The following is a 23,455-nucleotide window of genomic DNA, read 5'->3' as shown; positions in this document are numbered from 1 at the left end:
ACCAAAAGGCTGCTGTCCTCTCTTTCATCCTCATAGTTTAGCCTAAGTTGACACATTAAAAAACTATCATACCTAGAAGCCACATATTTAGAATTACTTATGTAAATATATAGAAAGATAAGTGTTCATCATTGTTTTTAAGAATTAACTATCTCCCAACTACAAGACAGTACCAATCTTCTTCTTAAATTCTAAGTGCCAGTGCATAATAGGTGCTCAATAAATATTAATTGAATTAATGATATTTTTAAATGCATGTTCTGCCCACTATTTAAAATTCACTTTATTTGGAGAATAAAGCAAATATTAAACTAAACAGATTGAAAAAGAAATAGTGGCATAAATAATGACATTCTGACAGTCAAGAAGAGTGCTTCAGGCCTTTTCTCCTCATCCCATGGACCTCTGTTTTATCCCCTAAGACTACATGCCCCTCTTCCAGCAAAGCTGATACAGAACATGAATTCTGTGGGAGCTAAAAAGTGCTAGTTCAAGTTTCACAGTCAGATGATAGGAGATTCTTTTGTTTTGCCGTCCTTTATTTTCATAACAGAAAGTCTTTCCTTATATATGGGGTTGGTATTGTAACTTCTATCAAGCTCCATTTTATTTGTCATTTACTGTATATCTCATCCCCTTATATTGTTAATTCCTTGCCAAGAGGACGGTTTTATTCACATGACAGCCCAGGAGCCAACCACACCATTTATGGGACACAGTAGGAGCTCAACTATTTACTGAATGAAGGAGGTGATGAAGAAAGAATAAATTGTGCCTTTGCCTTAAACTCCTGAAGAACCCCAGCTTCTTTCATAAGTTTCTAAGCTTTTCTTCTCACTCCAACCCTATTAGTAATCCTGAAATAGGGGACAAAAATAAAACTCAACTGTTGATGTCATTGGCCAGCAACAGATCTGCTATTTCTTCAGGGATTATGTATATATCAGGAATTTTTTTATTTTAAAATTAAAAAGTTCTCATCTTGATGAGCTCTGCAGACTCAGTGTGGAGCAGCTCAGTATTGATTAATGGAGGCATTTAATTATGGGGAAATGTGGTCACATAAATAAACACCAGGAAAGACTCAATGAGTAGTCTCATATATCAAGGACAATCTCCTGAGAACACAAGCCTGGATTATGAAAGGTTTCATGCTTGTCTTCCTGTCATACACTCAATTTTCTCTCAGGAGAGCAATTGGGAAAAAAAAGCTCAGCAATAGAAAAAACAACCTATAATCTATTTCAGCTTCTCACTGAAAAGTATGAGCTAGAAAGCTTCAAACTAATGCCAGTGTGAAGCCAAGAGGCTACAGCACTCAGCATTAAAGTTAACTGCATTTTCTCCTGGAAATTTTTTGAGACTAACCAAGTGGATATTTTTATTACAATTTCCAAATAGGATGAGGTTTTACCAAATTTTTATGAAAGCCAAAGTTCTTGGTTCCTAATTTATAAATAAACCATCTTATGCCAAATGCATTCCACTGCTCTTTGGCGGAGGTTTTGGGTATCTCGAACATGCAGAAATCATAAAAGTTGCTATGGTCACAGGAGAAATGTTTTAAGAAAAAGGTATTTTATTAATTTCACAATTAAGGTATTAAAACTCCCTCTTCTGCTGTTTACAAGGAAAAACTTGCCTCTAGTCTCAGACCACTGAAGCTAAGCTCCTCTATTCTCCTGTCCCCATTGGCAAATCTGTTCAGTTATTGAAGGTGGAACACAAAACACACAGCTAAAACTGACAGAAGAGGGACTCGAATATAGTTTCCTGCTCTTTAGAAAGTGTCATAGAGACCTGAGTTGGCTTTTCAGCGTCCATCTAAGAAGAGTGATTATGCAGGGGCCCAGTGCAGCATGCAAATAGCTCAAACAAGTAGCTACACATATGCTCACAACTGATAACAAGACTTGCCTAAGTTATCCATTGCTATGTAACAAATTACTACAAACCAGCATAAAATCACACATATCTGTTATCTCAGAAATTCCATGCATCTGGAGTCCAAGCATGGCTTAGCTGAGTCCTTTGCACCAGGGTATCTCCAAAGGCTGAAATCAAGATGTAGGCTGGGCCTGAAGTCTAACCTGAAGGCTCAACTGGGGAAGAATTCCTTCCAAAGCCTACACAGTTGCTGGAAGCCTTCAGGTTTTTGTGGACTGGCAAACTAAGGGCCACAGTTCTTTGCTGGATGTCAATCTAAAGGCTGCCTCGGTGCTTGCCACATGGGCCTCTCCATAGGGCAGTACACAACACGGCAGCTTGTTTTATTAAAATCAGTGCGAGAGAGAGAATCTGCTAGCAAAAACCAAACTTACATCAGTGATCTCATCATCTTTGCTGTATTCTATCGTTCAGAAGCAAGTCACTGGTCCCATCTGTACTCAAGGGAAGAGGATTACACAGGGGCATGAATACCTGGAGGTGAGAATCACTGAAGGTGGTCTAAGAGGGAGACCCCGGACATTAGGCAACCCAGAGCCTGAGGGGGCTTGCAGAAGGGAATAGACAGCCAGTCATATTTCCAATTTCATTACTACATCCAACAAACAGACTTTTCCTCAGCACACTGGACAGAAATAGGGATTTATTAAATAGAACTGTTTGGATTCAGGGGGATGGCTAACTGCTTCAAATGCCAGGTTGCCTAGGGTGTCCCAAGGAGTTTAGAGACAGAAATACTGAACCCATTATCCAAGATCAAATAGACCCAATGGAACTTCAGACCCTTGACAACATTAAGGGCCTTTAATCTATTAAGTATGTGCAGGACTATCAAATTCTTTATGGTTTTCCCTTTTTCTTCTGCAGGAGGAACACTATTGCCTGTTTCTATCATTATGTTATGTTTCTCTCTTTGCATCCCACTGGTGGGAACTATCTCTAACAGTGGTGACTCCTTTTCATTTGACTATTTGCACCCTGTCATCTGAGCTCCATTGCCATTAAAAGTACAAGTTGGTGAGATGTGTGGCCTGCAAATAATGGCCATAAAATCAAAGGAAACTAACTGGCCAATGTATAGATTGAACTAATAACTGTCTTTATTAGCTCCACATTGTCGAAAATACATCATCAGAGCCAAGGAAGACAAATAGTAATAAAAGAAAAGGGGGCGAGGGCCTTCAAATTCTTGCATCAAAGAACTTTCAATGTTATAATTTATCCTTACTTTAATTCAAATGCCAAACATACGGAATTCAAACAATCCTACAGATTGGCTTGTCTGATAATCTTGCCAAGAACTAAATATAGAAGAATCAATTTTGAAATTTAGGAATAGAACGGAGAGGTGTCTCAGACCACAAAGACTGTAGAGCCGTACTTTGGTCCTGTTGGCAAGACTTTAACTGTGTAATATTGTTTCTTTCTTTTACGGCCAGTGAGATCCTTCATTTTCTATCTGAATCACATCTTCTCTCTGTAGGATACATGGCACCTAATCATTCTGTGTCTCCCAAAGCCCAGGTGATATGCTGTCTTCGTAGAACACAGGTTCCAGTACATGTACTCAGAAGTCAATTTAAAACAGATCACTGATTTTACTTAGAATTGGAACCATGCTAAATTTATGAGGAAGACAATCAAACAAGAAACTACATAAAGAAAGAAATAACCAAAGTGAGTTTGTATGAATTTGTTGTTTTACCATACAGTTTATCAGTCCAGAAAATGTCCAATGTGGAATGGCATGGTACTGAGACCTCCAAAAAAAGAAAATAAAGTCTTCTGGGAATCATTTCCTCTGGCACCTAGAGCAATAAATAATTGTCAAGGAAGTTTGAGGTCTAATTTCTACTTGCTAATGTTTTGTGTGATTCTGTACAACTTCTTTAGTTCCTTTAGGTTTTGGTGTCTTCCACCACTGAAATGAGAAGGGGTGACCTGGATGATTTTATTGTCCCACATGACTATAAATTCCAGCATGAAGATTCCTAGCTTCATTCAGTTTAGGAACTGGTGTAGCATGGCACCTGAATGGCAATAAGGGTGCTTCTTAGAAAATGGGGACCATTGATGAGAGTTCCTCCTTATACTCCTTATACCCTGTTCTGCTAAGCTCTGTATTTCAAGTGATCACCCACAGAGGGAATGAGATGCTTTTAATTAGCTTCCTGAGTACCCTAAGGACCACACTGAATTTATAAAAGCATTTCTTCTTTTACAGTGTCCTGATTTTTTCCTCCTATTCCAAATATGTTTGTATGGAGATGTTTTAATATTTAAATGTGTGTGCCTTCTAGATAAGGCCTAAGCATACCTTTTTTTAACACAGAAAAAGCAAACAAATACAGAGAAAATGCCAAAACATAGGAACTGTTTTTAAATAAAAAACAATACAGAATAGAAACAGAGAAGAGGCATTATCTATTAGCCCAAATAGGTCTTTCACCCCGTTTTGAAAATTTTTCCAAAGAGATCCTTTTGTCTTTGCTTTTCCTTTTCCAATCTTAGAAAAAAAATATCAGATGATGTTATAAGGTGTCATAATTTGACTGAGAAATGCCTGTGTCAAACAGAATGCTCTTCAAATATCACTGGAAATTGAGAACTTTGGCGGAGAAAAGCCTTTACTCAGAGATAACCAAATAAGCCAGAGAAAGCATGTGGTGCAGTCAATCCCTAAATTTGAAGAGAAACAGCAAGAAGCATTTTATTATGCCTGTTCACTTTTAAACCCCTGAAGGGAGATTAGCGACAAAGTAAATACACATCAAAAACATCTTTACTATCCAGTATGCATCGTTAGAGGGCACAAGTTCTTAAAGTTCTGTTATGACATAAAGTAGCTTTGAAGTTGCCTCTGGTTGGCATCAGGTAGCTCTTGGCACGGAAAGGCAAGCAGGACTTGCAGGGCAGCCTGCCACTGGCCTAAGAGAAAGGAGCATTCATCTGTTGGGAAAGCAAATGCTTGATGAGTAGAATGTTGACTTCGTACTGTTGAAGGCCTCAAGCTTCATCTATTTGCAAAAGAGAGGCTATTTTGGAGCAAGTCCTATCTGAGCAAGCTGCAGAGAGGCAGGGTGAAGATGGAAAAGGATAATCTCCCTGAACATCTGTCATGATTACACATAAAACCTTACTACAAAGTCAAATGCGATCTGCTTGGTACTTTGGACTGTTAAGCCTCTGCTATGTGAATGAATGTTTGCAGTCACGACTGTGTGTTTTCATCTGGTTTTATGATGCCTATCATTACAGACCCAGGCAGTCAAGGGAGGCATAACCATCATAATCAACAGGTCAATAGAGAAGGTGCATTTGCCCATATAAGTCAGAGGATGAGGCACACATTTTCATATGCTCTTGTGCTCTTTTCCAAAAGGAATCAGGTAGGGAAGTAGACATACTTGCCATTATAGTAGCTGCCAATTTACTGTGCTTTTCTCAATTGATGAAGCCACAGGCCACTGTCACTCCAAATTTCGTCAGCAAAGATGGCAGGGGAAGAACAGCGACAGCAGCCTTCTCTTTCCCACCGCGGTGAGGAAGAGAAAGCCGTTCTCCCACAGAGCCAGCACATTTGGTGATAACTGCAACCCCAGCATGGCTCCTCCAGGCTTGGCTGCCTACTGCACAGTAAGGGTCTTTTGTAATTTATTTAGATGCATATTGACCTTATTTTCTTGGCAGTGACATGTGAGAATATGTTCTTTTGGAGGATTTGGGGAACAGGGGTGGGGGTGTCCAGCACACTGCCTTGCTTCATCCTCTCTGTTGAATTCACCAGCACAGAGCAGTCTGCCACCTCTTTTCTCTCCATCAGAGCATCACCATGTTTGCTGGACATGGCATTTTTCAAGCCCTCAATTTATATCAGAACTTTAAGACATGAAGCTATATAAAATGAAATATTTGGATGTCATGTGTTACCCTTTAGTCATAAAAACGAAGTAATGAGTTGATTTTTTAAAAAACATTTGCCAGCCAGGTTTTTCAAAACAGCAAATATCCCTGATATCAAAATAATTCTCCAGAATCAGAAATCCACAGACATTTAAACTGAAACAACATGGCAGTCCTTTTCTTAGACAAAGATACCCTTATAATGATAAGCTTTAAACGGGCATCACCTCTACACTTGTAAAGAGACATGCTTCTAAGGACCATGACAGAGCCTGTCACAGCATCTCATCTTTTCTTAACTCACTGAAAAACATCTAACAGACATCTTTTAAACTGAGTTACTCCCCTTACGAGTTTTTATTCTTCTGTTACAATATCCCTCAGCTTATAACATCTAAGTAATGTTAAAATTCAATTCTCTTTACCTTGATTTCTTAAATATTCAAAATGATAATCATTTACATTTAAAGTACGGCAATTATCTTAGTACATCAAAAACTGTCAAGGTCTGTATTTTCATAACATCTTTGGACTGGGACACAAAAGACACATGTATCAAATTTGTGGCGGACACCAAAATAGGATAGGTGGTTATAATATTATGATTCAACGATAATAGAAGACCAGAGCTCAGTTCCTCGTTAACTTCCTCATTTCCCCCAAAAGACACAGAAGAAAAAATATTAAACAAGATGACTAAATTAACAATTAGTCTCTAAATTTCATTGAGTATTTTCTATAATACCTGGGTGTGTGGCACATAAATATATGTCTTGCATTTAACTCCTAATTGAAAAAAAAATTGATCTTAGCTCATTACCTCCCCATCTCCCTTGTCAATCATAAATTTCACACTCTGTTTATTTTTTTCATAGCTTTTATGAGGATGGATTCTATTACACATGTGTTCGGTTACCTGCTGTCTGTCTATCTCCCCACAGAAATAGAAGGGCTAATGGTAGCATGAATGATGCTCTTCCTCTCCGAGACAGTCCCATCAATGTAACAACGCCTGGTACATAACAGACACTCGATGAACACTTGAGAAACTGATTAATCAATTCACAGTTAAGATTTTAGGAGGTGGACTTGAACCTCGTTGAAACCAGAAATCACACTCAGAGCAGCTCTTACAAGTAAGCCCAGTCTCACTTCATACCATCATCTAGTGGTCTTCATTGTCCAGCTTTCTGTTCGCACCAACCTATATTCAAACTGCAGTCAAATACCTGCCCTGGTGTGCTGTAGCGTCAGATACTCTACTGAAACTGTGTCCTCACAAGTTTCCCCAAACATTAGAAGTCTACCGTCCAGCTGTCTCATTTCCTCCTCTTGCTCTTTTGCTCTGTCCCATAGCATTTGCCATGTCTGAACTTCTCTGCACGATGGCCCCTCCCCCTTTTGACTGCTTTTATTTTCTTCATAAAAAGCCAGTTCTCTTCTCCTATGAGTCTGACCATCAAATGTCCCACCATTTCTCACTGCTTTACCCTCTCCTCTGTGTACAGTGGTCTCAACATCCATTTCCAGCCCCGTCTTCTCTTTTAAACTCTAGAGCTTTATCTCTAAATTTCGGCCAGATAATTCTTCTCCCATGTGCTGCTCTCATCTCAAGCTCACTGAATCTAAAACTACCTATCATTGACATTTATTTTTATAGAAATACATCTTTTCCTCCTAATTAGATGAAAGCACATTATTCTTTTTTTGGATCCCTACATCATAAAAACACACCCAGTGCCTTGGACTTTTCAGGTCATTAATAAGTATCTGTGCTTGACGAATATCAAGTATGATGGATGTTATGGTAGAATTGTGTCCCCCAATAAGGAGACATTGAATTCCTAACCCCCAAGACTTTAAAATGTGACCTTATTTGGAAATAGTATTATTGCAAAAGTAATTAGTTAAGATGAGGCCATACTGAAGTAGGGTGGATTCTTAATTCAAAGAGACCAGTGTCCTTGTAAGAAGAGAAGAGACAGACAGGGAGAACGCCAGTGACAATGAGGCAGAGATTGAAGTGGTGCACCTACAAGCCAAGGAAGCCACGGATGAAGGCAAACACCAGAGGCTAGAAGAAGCAAGGAAGGCTCCTCATACACATTTCAGAGGGAGCACGGCTCTGCTGACAACTTGATCTTGGACCTGGAGCCTCCAGAACTGTGAGAGAGTAAAGTACTGTCATTTTAAGCTACCTAGTTTGCAGTGCTTTATATGGCAGCCTTAAGAAACTAATGGAATGCAAGAGCAAAGCTTTGAGATCAGATGAACCTAAAGTCAATCCCAACTACATCATTTAATCATGTAATCTTGGGAAATCTACTAACTTCTCTGTCTCTCTGTTTTCTTAGCTGTAAAATGAAGACAATAGTTGTTTCACAGGATTTTTATAAGAATTTCATGTATAAAATGTATTATAAACTTCACACAGAGCCTAGCATAGTATGTGCCCATATCCCTTTTTCCCACTGCAGTTTTAAATGAGTCTTTTACTTATGCCACCTGGTGTATTCATTCATTGAATGTCTTCTCTGAGTTAGACACTGCTCTAGGCATTTGGGACACAGAGTAAACAGAACAGAAAAAATACCCTTTTAAAGGGAATTTACGTATGGATAGCAAGCCTGTTCTTTTTCTTAATAAATGAATGAATAAACTAAAACCCTCATTACTATTTGTGCTAAACTCTGCTCTAAAGAATTATGATAAGAAAGGAGTGGATTTGGCCAGTAAACTACAGGGATAGATCCTTTTTAAAGTATCAAAACACTTGCTACAAAGCTATCCTAACTGATGCCTTGCGTAAGGATGAAGCAGCATGAACTAAGATTATCTTTCCCTATAAGATGTATGGGTGCAGAAAACAGTTTTTGTTACATTTCTTAACTGCAACTCCACATTTTAATAAGACTCAATAAGAAAGCAATTAACTTTAGCATACACAAAGTTATTAAATGGTTAAATTGTCATATGTAAAGACACCTTCAAGTAAATCTTCAACATTGAAAATGAAAAAAAAATAAAAACCATTACGCTACTGTAATTTTCAATCTTAAGAAAGAAAATCTTTAGGCCGGGCGCGGTGGCTCAAGCCTGTAATCCCAGCACTTTGGGAGGCCGAGACGGGCGGATCACGAGGTTGGGAGATCGAGACCATCCTGGCTAACACCGTGAAACCCCGTCTCTACTAAAAAAATACAAAAAACTAGCCGGGCGAGGTGGCGGGCGCCTGTAGTCCCAGCTACTCGGGAGGCTGAGGCAGGAGAATGGCGTAAACCCGGGAGGTGGAGCTTGCAGTGAGCTGAGATCCGGCCACTGCACTCCAGCCTGGGAGACAGAGCGAGACTCCGTCTCAAAAAAAAAAAAAAAAAAAAAAAAAAAAAGAAAATCTTTATATAATTATGATCATTTTTTATCATTTTCTAAAATGCATGTAATGGCAAGCACTACAGTAACAAAGAAAATTTTAACTAAGTGCTATTGAAAATGAAAAGCAATGGAAGTAACAAAACAACAGGAAGCTCTTAAGCATTAGAATATTAAGAAAGAATGAAGAGAGGATCAACAGATTTTTCATCTCAAAGATAATAAATTATTTTATAATAATTTGATATGATATATTTATCAGTAGGAAGGGTGTCAGAGAATGTAAACATTTGGCTTCAGTGATTCTCAGGTTATCCTGAATGTGGATTCTCCCCCTCGTCCCACATCTCTCTGGCTCCATGTCTCTAGGGTTTTCTTGTCCAGTCACAGTAGCCACATGCCACATGGTATGTGGCCACAGCGTTCTTTTTTTTTTTTTTTGAGACAGAGTTTCACTCTCTTGCCCAGACTGGAGTGCAATGGCACAATCTCAGCTCACTGCAACCTCTGCTTCCCAGGCTCAAGCGATTCTCCTGCCACAGCCTCCCAAGTAGCTGGGATTACAGGCACGTGCCACCACACCCAACTAATTTTTGTATTTTTAGTAGAGACGGGGTTTCACCATGTTGGCCAGACTGGTCACAAACTCCTGACCTCAAATGATCCACCTGCCACGGCCTCCCAAAGTGCTGGGATTACAGGAATGAGCGACCACACCTGGCCACTGCATTCTTAATATGGGACATGTCCAGACTGAGGTGTGCTATAAGGGTTAAATGCATACCAAATATTGAAGATTTTGTATGAAAAAAGAATATAAATTATTTAAATTGTTTTGTATATTGAGTTCATTTTGAAGTGATAATATTTGGAAGCTTGAAATAAAATATATTATAAAATTCACCTGTGTCTCTTTCCTTTTAATATATCTACATGTATCTACTAAAAACTTAAAATTTCATATGTGGTTGACACTTGTGGCTCACATTACATTCTATTGGACGGCACTATTCATATTATGGAAGTCCCGGTTGTGGGCAAGAGCAGGGTTTGTTGTAGTAAAGATCAGAAATCAAGTAATTAATTCCTACCACTAGCTGATTGTTTGACCTTGAGCCAGGAAAATCATTTAGCCTACTGCAGCCACCTCACCAAAACCTAGTGCCACATTCATTCAACAACGGCAGTTGTTCCAAAGGTGAGCATATGACTAAATGAATACTAATAAAAGTCCTTTTAGATTTGAATTATGAAACTGACAGTAAAAGTTTTCTTTCTACTAAGACTGATAACCCAAAAGGACGGGAATCTGTGACTGTTAAGGTGTAGAGAGGAGACTGATCTTCAGAGGAAATAACAATAACACATAGAGGGAAGCAAAGCTGATAGAAAGAGAAAGAGACAATGAAAGAAAAAGAAAGAGAAGGAGGAAGAAAACTGTGTTTAAGCCTCTAGAGCTAGCCATGCCTGAAGCCAGAGCAGTGTTGAACTTCCCAACTCTGTGACATAGTGAATTCACTATTTTGTTTGAGCTTACCTTGAGTCTAAATTCAATCTTTGGCATCATAAAAAAACCCCAATCAACATCTGCTTGTCTAAGACCAAATCAATTAAACCTTTGACTTTCAACCTGTGAATCAGTGTTAAGCTATTCTGCAAATGACAAAATGCTTAAAATAAGCCAAAATTCATCACATATTGATAGAATCTATATGCAGAAAGCAAACCTAAGGGAGATATTCCTTTCCTTGAGATAAGCAAGTTGCATATAGTCCAATGAGCCTCATTTGTGCTCCCATTTATATCACAACTCTCATAAAACCTGATGGCATTGATTTATACTACTGGACTTTAAAACTTTCGAGGGCAAGACACATTTTATCTTTGTATGATGACTACCTCTTTGCCACCCAGGGAGGTAGATAGGAAAATATTAATATCTCATAATTCATGTAAAAAAAACTTCAAAAAGTTAAAAGACTTCTTAAATAACAATACTAGTAAATCAGATAAGAATCCAGGTCTCATGACTCCACAGCAGTACTTGCTGCACTGTAGAAAGAGTATCTAGCATCATTATAAATTAACTAAAAAGAGTCAGATACCTGCAGAATCTGTCAATCATACTGGTAATGGTTTCACTGCTCTCCCTTACTTCCCATTTCCCAAGCATTTTCAAGCTTAATTTCTACATTAAAATTCTCCTCCTCAAACTCCCTCCCTTCCCTTTTCCTCTTAATAAATCCACTTACCAGAATAAAACCAAGTTTCATGACTTGTAACTACTGGAACGTTTTGCTTGCAAATAGGAAGCTAGAGCCCTTCCCCTAAAAGGAATGCCTGCTTCTTCTAAATAAGAGACAATGAACCATGACAGGGAAACCTCCCTTCCCCATAATTCAAAGAAAAGCTTTCCTTGATAAGCTTTTCTGCCAGGGAGGGCTGGTTCTGACTGCAACAAAGCAATGCCCAGTCTCATTTTGATCTTAACACACTAAGTAGGAGAGACTGCAATGTAAGAAGGACGGATTCTGCCTTTCCTTTACTGCCCTTGTATCATGTCTTACATTTAGAACATTTTTAGCAATATGGTTAACACCATAAAATCTCATATATATATAGGCATCATATAAACACACACATAAATAGACACAAATTTAGGCAAATAGAAGAACAGACTCTGTGACTAACACAGTTTTATGGTGAAAACTGGAAATCTGTATAACAGTTGTCTCTGTTCATCTTGTGCTACAAGAAGGAAATATCGAACACTGGCTAATTTATAAAGGACAGGGATTTATTTCTTACAGTTTGGGAGGTTGGGAAGTCCAAGATCAAGGGTCTGGCATCTGGAAAGGACATTCTTGTTCTCTCATCTTGCGGCAGAGGGGAGAGAAGGCAAGAGGAGGCCAAAGTCACCCTTACAAAATGGCACTAATTCTACCCCTGAGGGTGCAGTCTCAATGGCATAAGCACCTCTTAAGGGGCCCACCTCTCAATACTGTTACTAGAGCAGTTAAATTTCAACATGAGTTTTAGAGGGAACAAATATTCAAACCATAGCACAGTGGGTGTATAGATTTCAATTTTTATAATAATCCTTTCATAACAACATTTTGAGTCTATAGAGCTGCAATGCCTTAACAGTCTAAATATTTCATTCAGGACAGAAAAAAGAGAGGTGGCAATTGAGAAGTACTACAATAATTTCATGAGAGCTATTTTTTTTGTTCACAAGACTGTAAGAGTGGGAATTCCACTTTAGCCTGCCAGGAAAAGAAAGCTTAAGAGTAAATTCTGGGAACAACTAATTTTTTTTAAATCTTTCTATAAAAAATACTCAGGCTGCTACAGTCTTCAGTCAAGGAATGCTGAGTCCCTACTAAGTGTCAGGCCCTATGCCTGGGACTTAAATTATGTATGTGAAAACAACATATCACCCTGCCCCCTGGTGTAGCCTTCAGTTATTAATTCAACAAATATCTATTAAGCATCTTGTATGTCACAGGCACTACATGCAACTACAACAACAACAACAACAACAAAACAGCTAAAATATTCACCTTCATGGAGCTTACATCCAATTGGAGAAAAGAAATAATAAATAATATTTAAAATTATTTGTTTATGTTCGCTATGTATTATTTTATGAAAAGAAGTTTATTTGGCTTACGGTTCTGGAGGTGTGAAAGTTCAAGAGTGTGACACTGGCATCCGGTGAAGGCCTTCTTTTGCAACATAACATGGCAGAGATCACATGGAAAGAGGGCAAAAGCAAGAGAGTTAGGGAGAGTCGGCTTTTATAACAAAGCCCCTTCCAAGACAATGAACCCATTCCTGTGACGGTGACATTAATCCATTCATGAGAGCAGAGTGATTAAGTTTCCAACACATAAAGGTTTGGGAGACATATTCATATCACAGCATCTTCTAAACGGAGCCTCAGAGTCTACTCTTGCCACCCCCTTTCCCCACAATCCCGTCTTAACAATAGGCTATTTATTTATTTATTTACTTATTTTGAGATGGAGTTTCACTCTTGTTGCCCAGACTGGAGTGCAGTGGTTCAACTTTGGCTCACTGCAACCTCCACCTCCTGGGTTCATACTATTTTCCTGCCTCAGCCTCTGGACTAGCTGAGATTACAGGCACCTGTCACCACGCCTAGCTTTTTTTAAATTTTTTTTATTTTTTTATTTTTTAGTAGAGATGGGGTTTCACCATGTTGGCCAGGCTGGTCTCCAACTCCTGACCTCAAGTGATCTACCTGTCTTGACTTCCCAAACTGCTGGGATTACAGGCAAACAATGGGCTATTTAAATTCAAAAATTAATAACAGGTTTTGAGGAAAATAAAATTTCTGCACCAGTTAAGGGTACAGAAATTCAGAATGCTGCTGTCAGGGAGGATTCTATTTTAAATACATCAGCTGAAACCTCTCAATGGGCAATACTTGAATGGAACCCCCAAACTATGAAGAATCAAGTCATGCAAAGACCTGTAAGAAGAGCATTGTAGGCACAGACCCCTGTACAGAGGAGCATGTGGCTGAAGCATGGGGAGAGCAGGTAGGGAACGATGTTGGAGAGATGGGCAGGAGTTGAGTAGGCAGCTGACTAAGGAGAATTTTGACTTTAAGTACGATACAAGGCCATTTAGGAACTATAAGTAAAATCGCATGCCTGAAAAAGCTTACTGTTGGTACTACATGAAGAATAATTTGTAGACTTAGATATGGAAGCAGTGAAGCAGTTTGAGGCTCTGCAGTAATCCGAGAGATAACAATGGCCTTGATTAGAGTATTAATGAAAAAGATGGTGAGTATACAGACACCAATAATAGTGTCAAGCACTATTCTGCTGGCTTTGTATTTATTTGCTTGACTCTCATGTTCAATATTTGAACCATTTATTAACAATCCTACGAAATAAATACTAAAAGTACACCCACTTTACAAATACAGAGAAAAAAGCAGAGTGAATGTAAATCAATTCCTCAAGACTACACATGTAATAACTAAAAAGGGGATGTGAAGGTTTAGCCAAATGAAAAGTTAGAGGGAACAGCCCACACACAAGATCACCTTCACTTCTGATACCAGCTACAAGTTTGAGGTCCCCAAGACCACTCTATCGTTTTATAATCCACTAAAACTCACAGGACACATTGAAGGCTATTTTGCTCATGGTTAGGGTTTCTTACAGATTGAAATCAGCCAAGGGAAAACATTCATAGAGTGGAGTCCAAAAAAGTATCAAACATTGAGGTTCCAACTGCCCTCTCCTTGTGGGGTCAAGACAGCATGAATTTCTCCACATCTCTGTATGACAATATTCATGGAGAACTCCCAACAAGGAAGCTCACTTGACTTTGGTGTTCAGAGGTTTTATTGGGGCTCCATCATGTAGACAAGATTGATTGCCCAAGTGTTTGATCTCAGTCCTTAGTCTCCCTGGAACTCTCCTGATACTGTGTGACTCACCCTTCCTGTCTCCAAATCATACTGCTGATTCTTCTGGTGTGTCCATCCTCCACTCTAAACCATGTTGTTAAGACTATTCTGACCCAAGGTTCACAGGCAAATAAAGACACTTCCCTCAGGCATGACACACCAAGGGCTTAGAAATTACCTTACAGAAGTCAAGGACAAAGGCAAAATCTATCTTTGGGCAATGTTAGATTCTTTACTACACAGAGGAAGAAAGGGATATGAGAGAAGTGAAGAGTTCTTTTTCACCCATGTTAAATTTGAGATGAACATTTTATATCAGAATAAAGATGTTAAGCAACAGTTATATAAACATATCCACAGTTCAAGCATGAGAAGACTGGACTGAAAATAAACATTTTGGAGTGAACACTCTATAGATGTTATTTAAATTCCAGGGGATATAACAGGGTAAATTAAAGAGAAAATTTAAACTCAGAAAAGAAGAGGAACAAGAACTGAGCCCACAAACACAGCCACACATAGGGGTCACAGAAAAGAGGGAGGTATAGCAAAATAAATTTAAAAGACCATACATTCAGAAGAAAAAATGAAGAAGAGAGTAGAGAAAGTATGTCCAAAAAGAGAGGTTTATGTAGGAAAACCACCTCCTATTTTGGAGATGCGTACTGAAGTATTTAAAGATACTTGCAAATGAATCTGTACATCTGTAACTTTCAAATGAATCAGCAAAAATTAGAAGATAAAATACATATTATAAACATAAAGGAAATACAACAAAATGTGTGTATGAGATTACTGAATCTAGGTGCAAAATGTATGAGGGGTTCATTGTAGTATTCCTTCAACTTCTTGTATGTTTGGCATTTGGCATAATTAAATGTTGGGCATGAGAAAAGGTACAGCTAATGGCCAGTGCCAACATGTTTCTGAGAAATCCAGAAGGTAGGGCAGATCACAGACTCTTGGAATTTGGTATTGGAAAAGGCAGGAGACAAAAGTCCTGAGTTAAGAAATTTAAAGAGAGAATGAGAACAGAGAAAGATGTGAGGAGAGTTTCTCTAAAGAAAGGCAGAGAAATTGAGCAGAGGTTATAATAATGTAGTGAAGGCCCTCACTACATAAAGTGGTAGAGATTAGGAGGGAATAGGAAACTTCAAGGCTTCAGAAGAAGCTGATGCTTGAGCTACATTTGCAAGGATGTGGAGGTTTTTACCAGATTGAGAAAAAGAGACAAATTCCAGGCAAGAAAAACAGCATATGTAAGGACACGAAGATATAAGAAAGGTGTGCTACTACATTGAGTCTGAGTATCTGCAGTTTGACTAGTACTACAGCTGCTAAAATGAGTAGAGGTCAGATCACAAAATAGCCAGAACTCCTCAAAAAAAGGTCTAGGTTCCTAACTTAAGAATCCAGTGCATCACTAATTAGAATGCAGATTCACAGATTCCACTGACAACCTGTTGAATCAGAACCCCTGGCAGTGAGACTCAAACTGAGAACTGGAAAAGGAGAACCCTGTATGGGAAAGTGTGCATGCGTTTCTTCTCCCATTCCAGCCAGCATCACGTGGTCTTTCTTCTCTTCCCTCTCTATAGATAGACTTTTCATCTTTCCCCCCGCCCATCCTCTTACCTGTGTCCTCATAGCTTTTGCTCCTCAGAATTTTGGTTTGCTTATGGCTTGATCTTGCATGGAACTGGCTCCAGCCAAGACCCTTCAGCACACACATCCACTGCAAATCAACAACTCCATCTAGATGTCCCCATACCTTTTAGTTCCTATTACGGAGAGAGAAACTGAGAAAGGAGGAGGGAGAGGAGAGGAAGAAAGACAATTGTCACACAGAATGGGCCAAGAGTCCATCTAGACTCAGTCAGCAGTGAGTAGGACCATGTCACATGTACATAGGTGCAGGTTCTCTAGAACAACGCTACTCAAATGCAAGTGTACAAGGAGAAGAGAAGCTTGTGCCATAATGTAAACTAGTGCACTTCATTCATCAATAAGGTGTTGCTATGAAAAATAGAAGAAAAAAACATCAGTTGAACTAAACAGCATGCTTAGTGGCACAGTTAATTTATCTTCTGGCACAAGCTCCTTATCTTATTGAGAACTGAGCCAAACATCTCCAAGACCTGTAACCAGACCCTGGAACACACTCTGAGGAGCACTGCTCTAAAGAGAATTTATGCAAGCATTTAAAATAAAACAAGATAAAATATATGTTGATATTACTGATCAAAAATCACCAAAATGTTCATCTAGCAAACCCATGAGGAAAGTATTCTGAGAAATATACAGAAGTGTAAGACTGATTTTATCCACAAGTATCAGATCATGTGTATTTCAGAAGACAGTGAGAAATTAGCTTATGGTTTAACTTGCCACGGAAAATAACTCAGACTACTAGCAGGTAAATTTCTGTTTTTATAAAGAAAAAAGTGTGAACCCGAAAGCACTGAAGGTATGCCTTCATAGCTTATTTTTACTTCTCTCCACAAGGTACAGTACTAGAATGACCTGGGAAGCATAAAAGTCAGAGAACATTTTTTTAAACTCTCTTCAAGGCTATTAGGAGGTATAAAATACACACCTTGAGCAAAATAAATGTATGCACCTCAAGAAGATAATAAATCACTTGTAGCTTTATTGTTGTCAGTCATTGGTTTTTGAAGGGCAAACCGTACTTGATTCTTGACTTGTTCTTTGCTTCACTGATCAGTAACTTTCTTTAGAAGCTACAAAGTTTTCAGTGTTGACAACTCTGTGATTTTTTTAGGGAGAAAAGTCACATATTTTTAAAATACTGTTTCATAGACATATTGGCGTGCAATTCAATTCCACAAACCTCAATTGAACACCTACTATGTGCCAGGAACCGTTTCCTCTGGGCTCTAGCAGGAATACAGAAAGGAATAAAATGGCATCAAGGAGCTCATTAATGACATTTTATTCCTTTCTGTATTCCTGCTAGAGAAAATTAAGGTGGACTGTAATTAGTGTTATATTTGGGAAGAAAAGGGAATTATTCATTCTGACTATGTGAATGTAGGGAGATTTCAAGACCAAGACCAAGACGACTTAGTCCTTGAAGGACAGGCAGTAGTTCAAGAGGCAAGGTAAGAGGTAACTAAAGAACCTACCAGGCAGAAAAAATAATTGAACTCAATCATGAAAGAGTGTGGCTCATTGAGGAATCCTCAAGAAATCTACTCACACTAGTCCATAAATGTGTTACGGGAAGGATGGACAAAGTACGTAAGATCATGTGGGCTTACAAATGCAAGTGCATTCATGGAATTAGGAGAAGTCCTAGGTTACTAGATCATAGAGGCTGTATAAAAGAGTAGTGGGTTCTGAGGGTGGGATACAGATTAGAGCCATATTATGATAAGCTTTGAATGCTATTCTGAGGAATTTAGTGCAAGAAAAAATTAGTGTAAATTTATGGCATTGTAAAACACCCTTTGTTGTAGATCGTACCATTGTTTGAAATTATTCAATCCTTGCTTCTCCTATAGCAATTTCCCTGTTCCATTGCCTTTGGCTTCAGTCGTGTGATTTGCTTTGGCTGATGGAGTAGAATGTGAGCAGACATGCCCTGTATCTATTACCCCCAAATGGAAACTTTCAGAGGTATTAAAGAGTTTCACCACACTGTTTGCTCCTGTACCCCTGCCATGGAGAGGTCTGATTCTTTAGCCTGAGTCTCAGAATGGAAAGAATCAGGAAACAGACCTCAACCTTTACAACTTCAATCTGGGTAAGAGATGTAGTAACAGCCACCAATATAGGTAAACAAAAAATAATTATTATTAAAAAATAAAATATAGACTGTGGTAATCTACTCTGAGGTGCCAAGATATTTTGTTATACAGTATAATGCAGTGGAAGCTGAATAATTCATACTTTGAAAATTATAAAGCTAAGACATTTTCAATATAAAAATATAGAAAAGTTTAAAGAAAAATAAAATAACCTGTATGTACAATCCCCAAAGATAGTCAGTTACAGAAAACATTTTGCAATGGCCTTCTAGGTATGTATATACATTTTAAATGAAATTATTATTGTACTAAATATTCTATCAGTGCAAGTTTCCATGCATTAAAATTTTTTCTACTTATCTCACACCATTTACAAAAATTAACTCAAAATATATCAAAGAGCTCAATCTCTGAGATGAAAACATAGAGGGAAAGTTTCATGACATTGGATTCAGCAATGAATTTTTGAGATATGACACAGAAGTATAAACAACAACAAAAAATAGATAAATTGGATTTCATCAAAATCAAATAGTTTGTGCATCAAAAGACACTATTAAAAGAGTGAAAAATATTCCACAGACCAGTACAGAATATTTGCAAATCACATATCTGAGAAGGAATTAATATCCAAAATATATAAAGAACTTCTACAACCAAACAACACAAAGCAAACACACTAATTAAAAACTGAGCCAAGAAACTGATAAACATTTCTGCAAAGATCATGTACAAGTGGCCAATAAGCACATGAAAAAATGCTCAACATCATCAATCATCAGGAAAACTCAAGTCAAAACCAAAATGAGTTACCACTTCACACCTATTAAAATGGCTATGATCACAGAAACAGCAAGTGTTGAGAAAGATGTGGAGAAATGGAGATCCCTGTGCACTGCTGGTGGGAATATAAAATGATGCAGCCACTGTGAAAAGCAATATGATGGTTCCCTGAAAAATTAGACATAGAATTATTATATAATCCAGCAATTTGACTTCTAGATAGATACCTAAGAGAATTGAAGATATTTGTACATCAATGTTCATAGCAGCATTATTCACAATAGCCAAAAGGTAAAAACAATCTAAATGTTCATCAATGGATGAATGGGTAAACAAAGTGTGGTGTACGCATACAATGAAATATTATTCAGCCTTAAAAAGGAATGAGATTTTGATACATGCTACAATATAAGTGAACCTTGAGAACATTATGCTAAGTGAAATAAGCCAGCCACAAAAAGACAAACATTGTACGATTCTACTTATATGAGGTACCCAGAGTAGTCAAATTTATGGAGACAGAAGGTAAAATAGTGGTTGCCAAGGACGAGGGAGGGGAAGATGGGGAGCTAACATTTGATGGGTACAGACTTTCAGTTGGAGAAAATGGAAAAGTTCTGAAGATAGATGGTGGTAATGGTTGCACAAAATTGTAAATGTACTTAATGATGCTGAATTGTACACTTAAAAATTATTAAAATGGTTGTTATATTATGTATATTTACAACAGAAAAATTCTAAAACTTATTTGTAAAAATTCTATATTTTATTCTAGTTTTAAAGCTAATATATATTTCTTATAGAAGACGCAGAAAATGAAAAGTAGTCTTAATTGACTTAACCTGGAGGTAATCAAAAGAGAAATCTTCATAGATTTTCTTCTTTATGCAATTGTGTTTACAAATATGAATTATATTTCACATGCTATTTACATGCATTTATTATTTTTATATTATGCTATCCCTTAACAAAGAAGTAGTAACTATTTTCCTATTCACCTCAATAGTTTTCTACATTATTTTCATTATGATTGGCATTTTCACTTCTGACATAATATATATTGTGTGCATGACTATCTCATCTGCACCTGCCTCCCAAAAAACCCAGAAAATTTCCAAATAACAATCAAAAATCATCTGTAACTTTACCAACGTATTTATCACAATTTATAACTAAATATTTATTTGTGGGATTGCTTATTATTTTTCTTCCCACTGGACTACTAATTCCTAAGCATTTGGTAGGGATCATGCATGTCCCTACCACCAGCACCTAGCATGGTACCTGCCATTCATTAATTGTTACAATAACTCTTCAATGGCCATCTTTATCTAAACATCTTTGAATATATCTTTGATCATTTTATTTGGAAAAATTTCTAGAAATGGAAATTCTGGGAAATAGAAACTACATATTTAATATAATTGTCAAAGTATGTTAAGAGAAGTATGAACCCATCTAGATTCCCAGGATTAGTGTATGAAGAGTACTGCTTTTCCACATTCTCAACTACTCTAGCTGAGAAGTAGGTGAGACCTTCTATTCCTGCTCTCCTATTTCCTGATTCTGTGAACTGAAGAAGCACATGAATAAGTGTGATTTCCAGTGAACAATGTAAATGGAAATCTTTCTGCTGCTTCTCCAAGTAGAGAACTTTGTTTGAAGTCTTACCTCCTAGAATTCAAGCAGCCCCATCACCACCAACCACCTGGCTCTTTGCTGGAAGCTGATATATCTGAATGGACGTACAAGAAGTAAATGCAGAGATCACAACATTCACACCTATGGAGAAAAAAAAATGGTAAGAACTTACAATCATCTAAAAACTGCCTGACAAACATGGGGTACAATACACAAAGAATTTACACAAATAAGGCCGCTTCTCCTACTGTCTTTAAGGTAGCTGGCTCAGCCCTGTTTCTAAGAAGTATGGTAAGCTAATTACTTTCTTAACCCAACTACATCGGCCTTCTCTTACAGAAATTCTTTCCATAGTCTGTTATATGGTTGCCTATTAATCTAAAATTTAATATTCACTTTCTCTCTGTCTTTTCCTTAGTATCTCAATGGGGAACTAGAAGGGCTGTCAACAGCGTAGAAGAAGGTGTAGGGAAAGAGACTATCAGTCAGAAGGAAAACAACTACAATCATAACAAAAAGAGATTCAAAACCTGAACAGAAGTTGTGAGAGGAACTTTGTATAAAAAAGGTAAGAATTAAAGATAAACTGTTGGTTTTATAGATTGGACACCTCAGGAAGTTAAGACAGTGATAGTCAAGAAAAAGAAAAGCCAAATAGTGCAGCTAAAGAAGTAGGAGATGGTATGTTTTACCAAGGATACTGACTTTGAAATGACTCTCTGGTGTCTGTACTGAAGACAATATGGAGTTTAGACCAATAATTCATAATATGTAGATTTTGAATGGGCTGGCCCTCATCTCTCTTTATTTCTCACCCTTGAATTTTATGTTCCAGTCTTACTGAACTCTTCATAGTTCCCTGAATATGCCACCCTTCTCATGCCATTCTGTTTTTGCACACATTGGGTTCTAGATTTACAACTCTCGAGCACTTTTTACCAGTTTAATTTTTGCTCAGTCTTAAACGTTCAAATTAAACATCACTTCCTTTAAGAAAGTCCTCATAACCGTAGAGTCAAGGTTAGAAGTACCTCCAATGAGCTCATATTGTGCCCAACAGGTAACTCTGTAAGACACATTCTCAACTGAGGTAGTAGTACCACTAATGGGGAGAAAATCGGTTCTTGGGAGGGGAGAAAAAGAATCTTAACCATTGTCTGTATAAAACACAGATGTACATACAGAACATAAGCACACAGATATATGGTATATCTATCAGTGGTATTAGGCTTTCGTGAGAGGAGCAATTAGGTAAAAACTGTCTGAAATGTTTCATTAAGGAGGCAATGGTGAAAAAGGTCTGAGGCACACAACTCTATAACAACATTTATTATACATAATATATTGTAATTTTCTATATTTTTTCTTCTTCCATCCACTACTCTATATTATGACTTTTTAACAGCAAACACCCTGTTTTGCTCATTTTAAAATCTTTAAACCATCTATTATAGCATATTCTTATGTTAGGTACAAAATAAGTGTTCGTTGAATAAATAAGCAAACATGGAAGTCACAACATGAGTAAACTTGAACAAAGATAAAAGCAACCAAGAGTAGTCGCTAACTTAAGGGTCAGATTCAATTATGAAAGAGACTAACTAAGAGGCAAAAAGGTCGATGGTATATTCAATTAGAAATCCATGAAATCCTGAGGAAGATACTATTTCCCCAGAAAATAAGGCTGTAAAGGTACTTCAGAAAGTTCTGTCAAGGATAATAGTAAATTATGCTGAAATTCCCTTGAATTAAATGGAGAAATTTTCCTTGTTTAACAAAATAAAACATGACGTTGGATCAATTGACTACCCCTGTTGAAAAAAAATAAGCATGAATTTTGACCAGACCTTGCACAATATACAAATATTAACTCCAGATGAGTTGTAGATCTAAATAGAAAAAGTAAAACAATGAGATCTTTACATAGGAAAATATCTTCATGATCTTGGGACAGGCAGAGATTTCTGAAGCAGGACACACACACACTAGTACTAAAGTAAAAGACTGTGAAACTGGATTACACTAAAATAAAAGATGCCTATTAATGAGAGACACCCAAAAAATAGTGAAAAAGCAAGTCACAAAATGGGAGAAGACGTGTGCAGTCTTTACATCCAACCAAGCACTTATCCTGAGTACATGTAACGAAAAAGGCAAACATGCAAGTAGAAAAGGGTTGAAACACTTGAGTTCGCCTTCAGCCAACAATGCTCTATTTTCTGTTCTGGTGCTGGTTGTACCGGTACGTTCCCTTTGTGAAAATTAACAGAGCTCTATGCTTAAGATTTGTGCATGTATATATATAGTATATTATATATAGGTATTTTATATATAATATATATGTGTGTGTATATATAAAAACACAATACAAATATACATTAAAAACGATAGTGCCCAAATTCATATGTTTAGATTTAAAGTCTTCATGAGCAACTTCTCAGGTAAAAGGGGCAGGGCCCTTCAAAAGTATCAGTGGAAGTTTTCTTCATGGCGATTTTTAATGCACAACACACTCAATCACACAATATTATAGATTTTTGCAAAACTTCATAACTGGCAACATAATATTAGTTGTCAGAAATCTTGATAT

This window comes from Macaca mulatta, chromosome 18 (genome assembly GCF_049350105.2).
Source record: "Macaca mulatta isolate MMU2019108-1 chromosome 18, T2T-MMU8v2.0, whole genome shotgun sequence".
NCBI lineage: Eukaryota > Metazoa > Chordata > Mammalia > Primates > Cercopithecidae > Macaca > Macaca mulatta.
The sequence above is the reverse complement of the archived record's forward strand: the minus strand, read 5'-3'. Positions refer to the sequence as shown.